Source organism: Cavia porcellus, unplaced genomic scaffold, assembly GCF_034190915.1.
Source record: "Cavia porcellus strain 051 isolate PalLab524CR breed Dunkin Hartley unplaced genomic scaffold, mCavPor4.1 scaffold_40, whole genome shotgun sequence".
NCBI classification, from domain to species: domain Eukaryota; kingdom Metazoa; phylum Chordata; class Mammalia; order Rodentia; family Caviidae; genus Cavia; species Cavia porcellus.
Genome location: NW_026947523.1, coordinates 1,446,046 through 1,458,632, shown reverse-complemented (window position 1 = coordinate 1,458,632; position 12,587 = coordinate 1,446,046).

Here is a 12,587-nt window from a genome sequence, read left to right as displayed (position 1 = left end):
GCGTTGTGCCACTTGGTTACTGAGGACCCCACTCCCACCCCCAGGCCGCACCTCCAGAAAAGGTGACTTTGATAGGGACACATGACAAAGCTTAACGACTTTCTGACCTCAGCTGCCTGTGTGTCACTGTGTCTTGGTGGTGGCCAGCAGGATGGAGGCAGGGAAGAGCCAGGGTGGAGGGTTGATGGCCTGGTGTCCCCACAATGCCACCCTGTCCCCAGGCAACCAGTCCAGTGGCCGCTCATGGTCATCTTCGTGTCCCTCCTGGCTGCTATGAGGGCACTGTGGTTCCATGAGCTTCCTGGGGCAGCAGGTGGGAGGCTCCCACGGGTGGCCCAGCTCCCTCCTGTCCCCAGGGGAGGGTCTGCTCTGCTCCAGGCTCCTCCGCCTTCCATGTCCCCAGGGCTCCCAGCTTTAGGTGCCATCTTCTCCTCGAGCCTCCATATCATGGGCCCTTTGCACACTTATCTGCATGGCTGTCTCTTCCCTGAGCAGCAGGGTCTAGGGGAGCTGTGCACCCCTGTGCTTCCTGTCTGGTGAGGTGCTCTGTACTCTCAGGGCCCCAGGCCACGGGGCACCCCCTCCTGGGGAACACTGGGCCCCAGAGACAGCTGTGCCCATGGGAGCCAGCAGGTTCTGCCCACTCAGATGAGTTTCTGAATGCTGCTGGGGCTCGAAGGAACGTTGCCAGTCATGGTCCATGGTCCTGGGGTCACCACCCACAGGACCCCACCTTCATGGGTTCAGCCACCTCCAGAACCTGTCCTCCAGCTCCCATCCTCCAGCACTGGTCAGGAACCCACATCTCTGGGAGCATGGTAATAGCCACATGTGGGACCACTGTGGAGGTTCAGCTCTGGTCCCCCTGGGCTGTGGCCCCCAGGGTCCCGGTCTGCCCCAGACTCTTCACTGAGAATTTGATCTGTGTGTGCCCAAGACCAGTGAGATCCAAGTGGGGAGCCGGAATCTTCTATGGCCCAAGAGGGATGGGGACCCCCGCTGTCCCCAGTACTAACCTGGAAGCTGGGGACTGGAGGGCAGGATGCACAGGATGTGGACATTTGGGTTGCAGTTCCCTCTACAGGCCAGGTGCATCGGGGCTGCTGAGGTCCCCACAACTCCTGCCTGTCCGGGTCCCCAGCTCCTCGGCTCCCAGGTTCCAAGGAGACCCAGAGTCAGGCCTCCAATCAATACAGCTAGAGCCCCCTGAACCCCATCCTGGGTGCAGTATGTCAGGGCTCTCCCTATGAGAAGGGTCTCCTGTGCGTGGCCTCTCTCAAAGCAGTCACCTCCCTGGGAGCCTCCACAGGGCAGCCAAGGAAGCTCAGGGTTCACAGGACTTCGGGGTGATGTGGAGGGTGGTCTGTGGGGAAGGCTCACTCAGGACCCCTGTACATTCTGGGGCTCACGGCCTTTGCTGAGGAGGGGACCATGATCCGCTCCAGCCCTCCTGGCCTCCCGGTGCAGCAGTCAGGGGGGTGGAGGACAGAAGTCAAGGGCTGTGCTGGTGACACATGTCGCTGGCCCCTGGGCTGGACAGTCTGCAGGGTACTCTCCCCTCCTATGCCGCAGCATGGGCGGAGGTTTCACATCTGAGCATTGCACCGCAGGTCATTGTCACAGTGGTCCCAGCTAAGACATTAGAGCAGCACTTAGGGGCTGTTTATGGAAGGGCTCCTCAGGAAAACAGGCTGTGCTCAGCTCAAAGTTTCACTGCAGGGAGCAGAGCACGGGAGTCTGACACGGAGACGGGGTGCCTGTGCGAAGCCCGGCCCTCCCTGTCCACAGGGGTGTCCTGCTCCCGCAGCTGCAGGGCGCTCCTCCGGGGTTGCTGCTCAGTGGGCTTCCTGTCCTTGCACATGACACAGTGGGCAGAGCCTCTCCCTGGCCAGCCATGTACGATCTGAACTGGGTGGCCACCCCACTTGGAAATAAGGTCCTGCAGATAAGCGAAGGGTCTAGGGGCCACAGACACCATTAACCCTAAGGGCTGGTGTCCCCATGAGAGATGAGAGGGAGGCAGGTTGAGGGTCATGTGAAGATGGAGGTGGAGGCCGGAGAGATCACTGGTCACTGCTGGGGACCCTAGAACCCCGGCAGCCAGAGGAGGTTGGGGCTCAGCCCCAGGGAGGTCAGATGAGAACTGCATGACCAAGAGCTCACGGGCAGCTGTGTCGTGTAAAGAGCAGGGCACTGGGGCTGGCTAAGGGGTCCAACTAGGGGCGTGTGCAGCCCCACAATGCTGGGAAGCCCTGGGGTGAGCACAGCCCCCTGCACTGCTGGCCAGCTTAGGGGAACACAGGGTTCTGGGGACAGCGAGACAGTGTGGCCCAGGGACCTGGCTCAGTGGGACAGAGGGATGGTGTCACATCCCCTTCGCTGGGTCTGGCATCCTTTTCTGAGGGCCTCTGGGAGCCGCTGGCACCCACTCCTTCCCCACAGCCCTCCCCTGAATGTTCTGGGCTAGCTAGCTGGGTTCTATTTGTTTGAGACAGGGTCTCTCTACATAGGTCAGGTGGGCTTCAAACTCTATGTGGCCCAGGATACCACAAACTTGAGATCCTCCTGCCTCAGCCTCTTGAGTGTTGGGATTACCGATGTGCAACACCACACTTGGCTCATCTGGGGCATCTTTGTCCTCCACAACCCAGAAGGCTTTCTGAGGGATCCAGAGGTGTCAAGGTTGTTTGGGTGTGATCCATGAATTAGTGTGGGGAAGAGCATGGCTCCCCCACACAGGAGTCTCACAGCCCAGCTCACCAGAGTGCCCGTGGGTTCTGGTCCTGCTGCCTGTGATCTAATGCAGGCTGGCATTGCCACCCCGCCCGCTGTGTGTAGGGGCAGGGGCCGCTCCGACCTCTCCCAGCATGGAAGGCCGAGGAGGTCCCGGTGAGCCTTCCTCCCCTCCCGTTCAGCCCATGGAGCATCTCCGCCCGCCCCTCCTCCCCAGGAGCACCATGGTGAAGGCGCAGGTGAGAACCCAGCAGTGCCTGCCCTGTCCTGCAGTCTGGGCCTCCAGTGTCTGCACCACAACCCACTATTGTTTCCCATGTTACCAATGAAGGAGGCTGAGGGATCCCCGAGTCTGCAGGTGGGACACCCCGCCGGCAGTGGGAAGGAGCCCATACCGCACCCCTGGGTGCAGCACGCTTCCTTTCTGTGGTCTTTAAAGTTCACGGTAAATGTGTGGGCTTTCTCGACAGGGCGGGCGCCCCAGGAAACCGCTCAGTTGTCTGTGATAAGAGATCGTTTGGGATAAAGCGAGCCAGCCTCAGATCTGCAGCTGCAAATCAAATTAGTTGGTTCCTGGGGGCCCAGGCCCCAGCAGAGACCAAGCCTCACCCCCAGACAGCAGGCTCACTGAGCCCTTTGCTCAGAGAGGAGCCAGGTCCTTGCAGGGCACTGGCGGCCAGGGCACTGTGGAGATGCAGACCCTTGTCTCCGAGCTCGGAAACGGATCTGGGCTCCTCTGCCCGGTGTGTGGCTGAGCCCCCAGAGGATAGATGAGCTCTGCGCCTAGGCTGCAGCCACAGGGGCTCGGCCTGATCTCTTCAGTCAATCCAGAATGAGGGGCACTGGCAGGCAGAGGGGACAGGACAGTTCCGGCTGCCCCTCACTTGTCCCTATCCAAGGGCTTCCAAGCCCCCAGCAGCTCCCAGCACTGCCTCAAAGGCTCGGGACCTTTGGGGCGGCCATTGCATCCGGCTACCCCCAGGCAAACCCAGACATGCGGCCCTGGCTCCCTCTGAAGATCAATGGCCCTGCCGGGTCCACTACCAGCTGCTCCTCCCTCCCTTCAGGGACCCGGGGCTGTGCCCACTCTCCAGGAATTTTCTTTGCTTCCTGGCAAGATGAAAGAGACCTTTCCACCCGGGGACCACATGGTGTGATCTTCCCGTCTCCCACACCTTGGGGACTCGAGACAACCTGCAATAGTCAGGCTGCTTTGCCTGGGCCACGGGCTTTGCTTGGAAGTGAGGGTGATTTTCCAAATTGTCTTCAAGAGGTCAGCAGCCTGGGGCAGCAGTGGTCTTCTGGAGTCACAAAAGGAGTAAGGATGGGAGGTACCAGGAGAGGATCCCGGGGACAGGACACTCACTCCCCAAGTGAAGGCAGCGTGGGGACAGCCGGCTCCGAGAAGCTCCCCCACCCACGTGAAGGAGGGGCCTGTCTGGCGGGAACTGTTCCGCTGTGGTAGACTTCGAACAAAGCACATTGCTCATGTGGTGCGGTTTGTACACTCTCAGGGCCAGCTGCCCTGTCCTGCCTTCTCATGGGACAGCACCTATGGGCTGAGCTGGGCTATCTAGGGGCATTTCCAAGCAGGGCACAGACACCTCCCTGGGCTGGTGCTGGCAGAGGCCGGGCCAAGGCAAGGAGGGCAGGGGCATCTGGCATGGCAGTGCTGGCAGCACGGCCTCTCTCTGTCTCTGTCTCTGTCTTTGTGTCTGTCTCTGTCTCTGTCTCTATCCCTCTCTGTCTGTCTCTCTCTAGCAAGCTGGGGACCTCAGCCAAAGCCACATGTGAGGGAGGGTGGTCAGCCCCAGCCCCAAGTGACCTCTTCCCCCTGAAGCTAATGCTGAAGGTGGCTGCCAAGGAGGCCGAGGACCCACGGAGAGGCCCAGGCCAGCGCCAGTCCTGTGTGGCCTCACCTGGGTGGCTGCTGTCACCTGCCCAGCAGGTGCAGCAAGGCAGAGGTGTGGCCTTCGGGGCCTGGGGCTGGCCGGCGTCCAGGCATCTGTGGGGTCCAGGCATCTGTGGGGCTCCTCTCCTACCGAGGGGCCAAAGCCTGAGCCTCTCCATGGGGATCTTGGAATCTGAGGCTGCGTCCTCTCCTCCGGCCTTGCAGTTGGCGTTTGTGACTCCAGCATGGGCAGGGGCCTCCTCCTCATGCCCGTTTCAGAGCCTAGTTCTCCAGGAGGAGGCTGGGGCAGAGGGCGTCTCACAGGGGAGCAGCCAGGAGGTGGCCAAGGGGACATGGACATTCGTTAGTTTCCAGGAGATGAAGGCTGCTGTGGGCCTCTGTGAGGCCCCCGCTTCTCCCCCCGGGAATTAGAAGAAAACAAATCAAAGACATTAGTAGACCGTTGAGACTACAGAGGCCTGGAAGGGGCCCCGGAGCCCGGGGGTGCAGCCAGGAGGACCCTTAGGGTGACCGAACCCACGGAGCGGATTCGATGGGAAGCAAAGGAGGGAGAGAAACTCAAGGCAGCCATCAGTGCAGCCTTTCCTGGTTTCCAGGAAACCAGAAATGCACTTTCTTCGTGGATGCAGTGTTTCCAGAAGTCTAGCAATGAAATTTTGGAAGACCTAGTGATGTTGGCCCAAATTTTAGCTGGGAAGCCTGTTATTAAAATTGACAACACCAGCCTAACGCATTTTAAGTTATGAGCACGGGAGATGATAAATCTCGAAAATGTGCATTGTATGGAAATGTTTTAGGAGGAGGCTTTGTGGTCAGGAAGATTCGCTGCCCATTTGGCTGCTACAGCGCGGGCTGGCAAAGATGAACACAGCATAATGTGTGTGCCGGGGGTGAGGCGCTACATGGCCTCCGCACTGCTCCCAGCGTTTACTTCCCGCCGTTCGCCCCGTTTGCTGTGTGGGTGCTGCAGCCCCTGCGGGAGGCTGGGCATCCGGCTCTGTGCGATCCAGGGCCGCGGGCCTCAGGCTCAGCATCCGCACTCGCTCAGGGGACTGGCACCCTGAGACTGCTCACCTGCCCCTTCTCGGGACCCCAAGGACTTGGGCTACGGGCAAGGGGGCCCCAGAGTGCAGCTCTGGGAGCCCCCACTCTCACCAGAACCCAGGAAGGGGCTCTGCTCTGTCTTGCAATTCTCACCTGTGCGGCTGCCCCGACTCACCTGGCAGGACTGGGCACAGAACTGCAGGGAGGCCGCTTTCTTCCTCCTCCTCTTTTTCCTCCTCTTCCTCCTCCTCCTCCTCCTCCTCCTCCTCTTCCTCTTCCTCCTCCTCCTTTTCTTCCTCCTCTTCCTGCTCTTTCTTTTCCTCCTCTTTTTCCTCTTCTTCCTCCTCCTCCTCCTTTTCCAGCCCAAGGCATCCACCTCCCAGTGGCTACTCCCCTCACTGGGGGGCTCTGCTTTTTCTTGCATTCCTGGTGCAAGGCATGGCTCTGTGGTGCTGGATGGGAGCTGTTGCCCCCTCTCTTCCTCCTCAGCCCAGCTGTGGGCACGGCCAGTACCACCCCTGGTGCTCAGGCTCTGATAAGCCAGTGCCGCTGCCCCAATCCAGAGCAGGCTTCCTGATGGGTGTGATGAGTGTGTTCTGGGCCGTGTGTGCTGACACCAGTGCTGCACACTTTAAACCGTGAGCTGTGTGGAATGTCTCAGCCAAAGCGCAGGACATATGGCTTCCTGCCCCAGGGCACATGTGCAGCCTGGCTTCTCTGTGCCCTCCACCAAGCCCCGGGCTTCCTGGAGCAGGGCAGGAGGTGAGCAGGGGGACCCTGGCCCAGACTCCTGGACTGGAGCCACATGACCAGAGGGGTCCAGTGTTGGGAAACTGAGGCTCACCAGCTCCTACTGCTTCACTCAGCAGTGCAGGTGGCAGGGCTGGCATGGAGCAGAAATGCCCAGGACAACGCTGGGCACATGTGTCTTCACCGGCGAGGGGCAGGTTGCGGTTCCCACGGGAAACAGGTGGCCGGAGGGCTCACTCCCCTCTCCTTCCGTCTTGTCTACACTTTTTCCTCTGAAAAAGCACCACGAGGCAGCAGCTGCAGGAGACCCAGGTGGCAGAAGGGGCTGTCGGTGCCCCCACCCCAGCTGGGAGACAGTGGCCCGAGCTCCTTGCTCCTCCTCTTGGGCCAGAGCAGATGGGGCCAGGGCAAGCCAGCAGCCCTGCAGGAGCCAGCCAAGGACTGAGAGACCGGGAGCCACAGGCTGCTGGCCTCACTCTGACCCCGCACTCTGAGCCTCTGTCCCTGTGACCTGCTGAGAGCTGGAGGTGGACACAGTCGGCCAGCATCATGGGCCAGGGGCTGGACACCACGGTGTGGGGGACAGGTGGCATGGAGGGCATGAGGTTCCCACCCTCAAGGACAAAAGTTGGTGGCTGACACCACACCAGGGAGCCAGATGCCAGGGCAACCCAGCAAGGGTTTTAAAGCACCCATAAAAATGGCCCAGCAATGGTCAGCAACACTCCTTTCTGGTTTAGATTGTTTGGGACCCAGGGTCTCACGTGTGCTAACTCTGTGCTGAGCCGCCCTCCGGCCCACGCTGACGCTCATGAAACAGATGAAAATAGAAACTTCCCAGAAGAAACAGAAGTTATTAAAAAAACAAGAAAACAGAAGCAAAGTACAAAACCTGGACAAATCATAGGTGGCTTCAGTCATGGATGGAGCCCCCAGCCTCGAGGCCGGGGCGCAGAGCTCCCCATGTGAGCTCACAGGAGATGGCTCAGGAAGTAGATACAGATGGAGCTCTGGGTCCCAAGCAAAGGCAAGAGACCCGGATCCACCCGGCCAGAGCCCAGGCAGAAGCAGGCAGGGCGGGCCAAAAGGCCCCTGAAGAACCTGGGACTGCTTTAGGGCTTCCCAAACTGGTGAAAGACGCGAAATCTACCTGGGAGGAAGCCAGGCAGGACAGACAGACCCACCCAGAGCGTGCATCCTGAGACATGTCAGAGTTAAAGTTCTGCATAATAAAGACAAAGATCCTGAAAGCACCAGGAGGAGGCAGGCTCCAGCCAGGAAGAGCTGCCAACCTGAGCCGCGAGTCCTCATCTGAAACCATGGCGACCTGGGGGCCGGGACGGTTCTCAATTGCTGAAACCACTGCTAACTACCAGCTCTACACCTGGCCACGCGATCCCTCGGGAATGAGGGAGAAATGAAAACTCTCAGATGAAGGAACTCGAAAAGAATGCTTCTCCTGGATCTTCCCTGAAGGCCTGGCCGGGGAGGACGTTTTCCTTGCAGAGAGGAAGGACACGGGGGAATCCAGGTGTCAGCGCAGGGCCGGGCAGCAGGGTCCCTTCCTCCTGACCTTCACAGGGCATGCCTGGCCATCAAAGGGCGACAGCACACTGCGGCAAGCGGCAGAGGGGAAAGAACAGTGCTGGGCACCAAGCCCCCGGCCGTGACCGCCACCTAGTCACCAGCGTGTACTGAGACACCGAGAACCACTGCGCCAAACAACAAAGCTCACACAGAAGACACGGCGATACGTGAAGAAAATCTGTGATGCTCTCATTTAACTCAGAGGACGTCAAGAAGCGGAGAGATGATGGGAAGGAAACCTACAGCTACAGAAGGCAAGGGCAGGTGTGAGTGCCAACTGCTGACAACTACCCGAGATGGAATGGGCTCGGAACACAAGCCTGGTACACCCCAAAGGGTTGGCAGATTGGATAAACACACACATGCACACACACACACAATCTATCTGCTGCTTGTGAGAAAACCATCCGATTCTCAGTGCACAGGTTCAGGTAAGCTGCAAGTCAAAGGGCGGGAACAGTCACACCGTGTAGACATGGTTAGGAATAAGCAGCACCCACTGATGAAATCTGAACCTGGAGCCCAAGCACCTGACGGGCGGTGGTGACTTTGTGCAGTGATAGACGGATCTACCTGGACGACGCCTGGGCACAGGGGAGCAAGCGGCAGAGAAACCGGCCTGAGCGACACACGGAACCCGACAGGCACCCTCGGGTGCACAGGGCCCTCCCTGAGCTCCAGGGACTCGCGTGAGCCCCCAACCCGTGCACAGCCTCCACACGCTTGAGAGTGGAGACAGCACCCGGCTGGCATCAGAGGAGCTCGGCTAGAAATGAATAAAGGCATCCTTCAGCCCCAGAAGTCAGACAGCACCCTCTGGATAATCCATACATTAAAGAGGGAACCGTAAAGGAACAAAAAATATTAAGAGACTTGAATGCAAGAAAAACCCCAGTGTACTGAAATTTGTGGGGTGCAGCTAAACCAGGGCTGAGAGTGAAATCTGTCAGATTTATATAACTGCTTACACAAGAAGGATGGGGGTTTGAAACGGATGATCTGAGTTCCCACCTCAAGGGCCCAGAACAAGAGCGACCCGAACACAGACCAGCGGAGGAAGGAACCACCAAAGGTAAAGGCGAAAGCAAAGAACAGGATTACAGAAGCAAAAGCCGGGGCCTGCAGAAACCCAGTAAAATCTGTAAACCTGTATCAGGATCAGGAAAAATAAAGAGTGAAAAACCCCGCCAATACCATAAACGCAGCAGGAAATATCACTTCCGAGCCTGCAGTCCTTAAAATAGGGTCCAGAGGCCGCCGACAGCTTCTCTCCCTCCACTCGGCAAGCAGCAGGGCCGGGCCCTGAAGGGAGACCACTGACCCCGGGCACAGCACAAGTGTCCCACCGTACTGCGACCACCAAGGAAAAGGAAGCTTCCAGGCTCAGACACTTTCACTGGGTAATTCCAGCCTTTAAAGAGTTTTACACGCTGTCTGTGTCAGAACACAGAAGCGGAAGGAACACTTCCCGTACCTCACCCAAGCTCAGCATCAACTTCATCCAAAGTAGACGACGTCGATGTGAAAAGAGAAACCAGGAACCAGGAGCTCAGATGCAAAAACACTCACCAGACCATCTGTAAACATGTATAAACATGGATCTAAATGTGTATAAAAATCATTACATAATTCCAAGTGGGAATTCCTCAGTGTTATTTACCATATTACAGTGAGAAAGAATATAAAATTCATGGGACTACACTAGTTGATGTAGGGAAATCTCAACAAATGCCACCCTTGTTCAGGAGCGAGATGCCCGCTAAGTTAGGAGCAGACAGGGAGGGGAACAGCTCTCGACAGAAAGAATGTGCACAGATCCCAGGGCTGGGCTGGTGTTTAACAGTGATTCCCTCAAGCCCGAGCAGGGCGGTGACTTCCATTAGCACAGCACGGGACACTGCAGCCGCTGCAGTAACACAAGAGAGAAGCACGAGACTTGGACAGGAAGAAATAAAATTATTCCTACTTGGAGATGACATGCCTGCTGCTGGAGTCAGGGGTTGTAAGGAGAACAATTACAATCAGGATGCATAATTTATAATATTATTTATGATGGTCACCCAGAGTTAACACAAGAAAGTGCAGGAAATCTGTCCACAACAGACCCACGATATTCAGCAAGGGCCTGGATCCCATAGCAATGTTCTGCATGAGTCCAGCTGAAGATCCAGAGCCCATGACAGTGCCTCCCATGAGTCCAACTGAAGGGCTAGATCCCACAAGAAGGGCTCACGCCTGTCTATTTTATGGATCTATGCCAGGTCAGCAGTGGAAGCTAGAAAGTCTATGCCAGTGGGATGAATGAGCTGTGCTGGTAGGTTGAGGGCTCAACACTGGAGCCAAGAAGTCATGCTCAAAATAAGGACCAGGGCTGCCCTGAAAAGCACCACAGCCATCCTCTGCGACAAGGAGGTCCTGAGCTCCTCCAATGACAAAAACAGTTGAGTGCATGCTAGAAAGCCAACATGATGAGCTTCTCCTGGAGATTAAACAGCACACATCTGCCCCTCCAGAGCCAGGAAGTGATGCTCAGTGCAAGGACCAGAGCTTCCCCAAAGTGAACCACAGCCACTCTCACCAACAAGGTCCTGAGCCTTGACAATGGTCAAACTCGCACTGGGCAGCCAGCATGACGAGCTCCTCCAGGAGAACCAACAGCTCAAACAGCAACACTTAGAGAAACGACAACACCTCACCCATTTTCTCCACGTCTCTATTTATGCTGGCAACTTTCCTCAGGGGGCCATCTACACTCAGCACCATACTGATTTAATTCAGCTGGTGTTAAGTTGAACACCAGTTTTTAATCCATAGCACCTGCTGCTAAATAGAAAATCCCAAGAAATCTACAAATAAATTCTTAGAATTGATGGATTCAGCGATGTCTAAGATGTAAGATCAAAATAGTAAAGTTATTTTCAAATCTACAGGAACAGAGAAACCAAGAAAACTGAGAGTAAAATCAGAATGCAGTGAGTTTGATTTTTTTGTACTGAAAAAAAGACAAAATAAACAAACAAACAAAAAACCAGCATCCATTCCCAGTCCTTCGGAAAAGCAAAATCTACACAAGGTATCTGTCTGTATGCTGAGAAGTTTTCAGTGCTGATAAAAGTATTCAAAGAAAGCCTGATAAATGAGAGGACACCCACACTGAAGGTTTGGAAGACTTACAGTAAGGAGAAGGGGAAATCTGTTGGCAAGAGAAGAACCTTCAGCTAAAATTCACAGCTTACAACAAACTAACTCAACATGGGTCCTGGACTTAAAATGAAATGCAAATTATAACTCCAAAAAGATAAAAGAACATCTTCAGGTTCTGTATGTGTACAAACAGCTCATAGACAACCAAAAACATGATCCACAAGGGAAGAACTGAAACTTAGCAAAACTTAAAATTTTCCTCTGCAAAACTCCACGGGAGTCAGATGAGAAGATGGGGAACAGGCACAGGTTAAGGGGAGAAAAGATGTTCAGACCTTTTCTGAAGGAATAGCAAACAAACTGAAGATCCCACCTAAGAAATAAATGAATTGAGCCAGAAAATAGGCACAAGACAAGAACAAAACTGACTGAAAAGTCTGCAGATGCAAATATCCAGGAAGGAAATGCAGACCAACACCACACGGGGGCGTGTGTGCGCCACCCAGAACAGCTGCATTGAGTGGGCAGAGTCGCTCAGTGCTGGGGAGGACCCTGGCCAGGCTGAGTCTCTGCACAGATGGTTTTGTGGGTCCTTAAAAACTAAACGTGCAATTTCTGAACAGCCAACCATGCTATTCCTGAGCACCTAGAGAACTAAAAGCTTGGTTCTCAGTCGGGGGTCCCCGGGTTTGCTCAGTGGACCCAGCAATGCTACCAATATCCACAGCAGCTGGACCTGTGACCCACAAAGAGAAGAAGCGGCCTGCATGCCCTCTGGTAAGCACAGGGCTGGACCCCTACACCAGGTCTACCCCATGGAAAATTCTCGGTAGTGACCAGGGATAGTCCACTGACACGGACAGCAACGTGGACACAAAGCTCCAGGAAATGACACAGAATGAAAATCTCAGTCCTGATGGCCGCACAAGGCGCCGAGGGTGACGAGCGGTATGTACGTGCTTCATGGCCTAGTTCAATCAAGCTCTCCATTCTTATACCTATTACAGAAGGGCGTCTTATAAAGGAGGGCAGAGAGTGGCCAGGCTGGCCGCAGTGGTCACAGGAGGGCAGCGGGAGCCCTGGAATCGGAGATGGTCAGTGTTTGAGCGTGTGAAGGACACCCCGCTCACCCAGCTTCTCTCCCTCTCCCTCTCTGTCCCTTTCTCTCTCCCTCCCTCTCCCCCTCCCCCCTCTCCCTCTCCCTCTCCCCCTCTCCCCTCTCCTCTCCCTCTCCCTCTCTCTCCCTCTCTCTCTGTCTCTGTCTCTCTCTGTCTCTCTGTCTCTCTCTGTCTCTCTCTCTCTCTCTCTCTCTCTCTCTCTCTCTCTCAATCTCTCTGTCCCTCTCCCTCTCTCTCTCAGGCTCTCACACCGAGAAGCAGCACTGGGGATGTCCTGAGTGTGACCAATGGCTTTTACT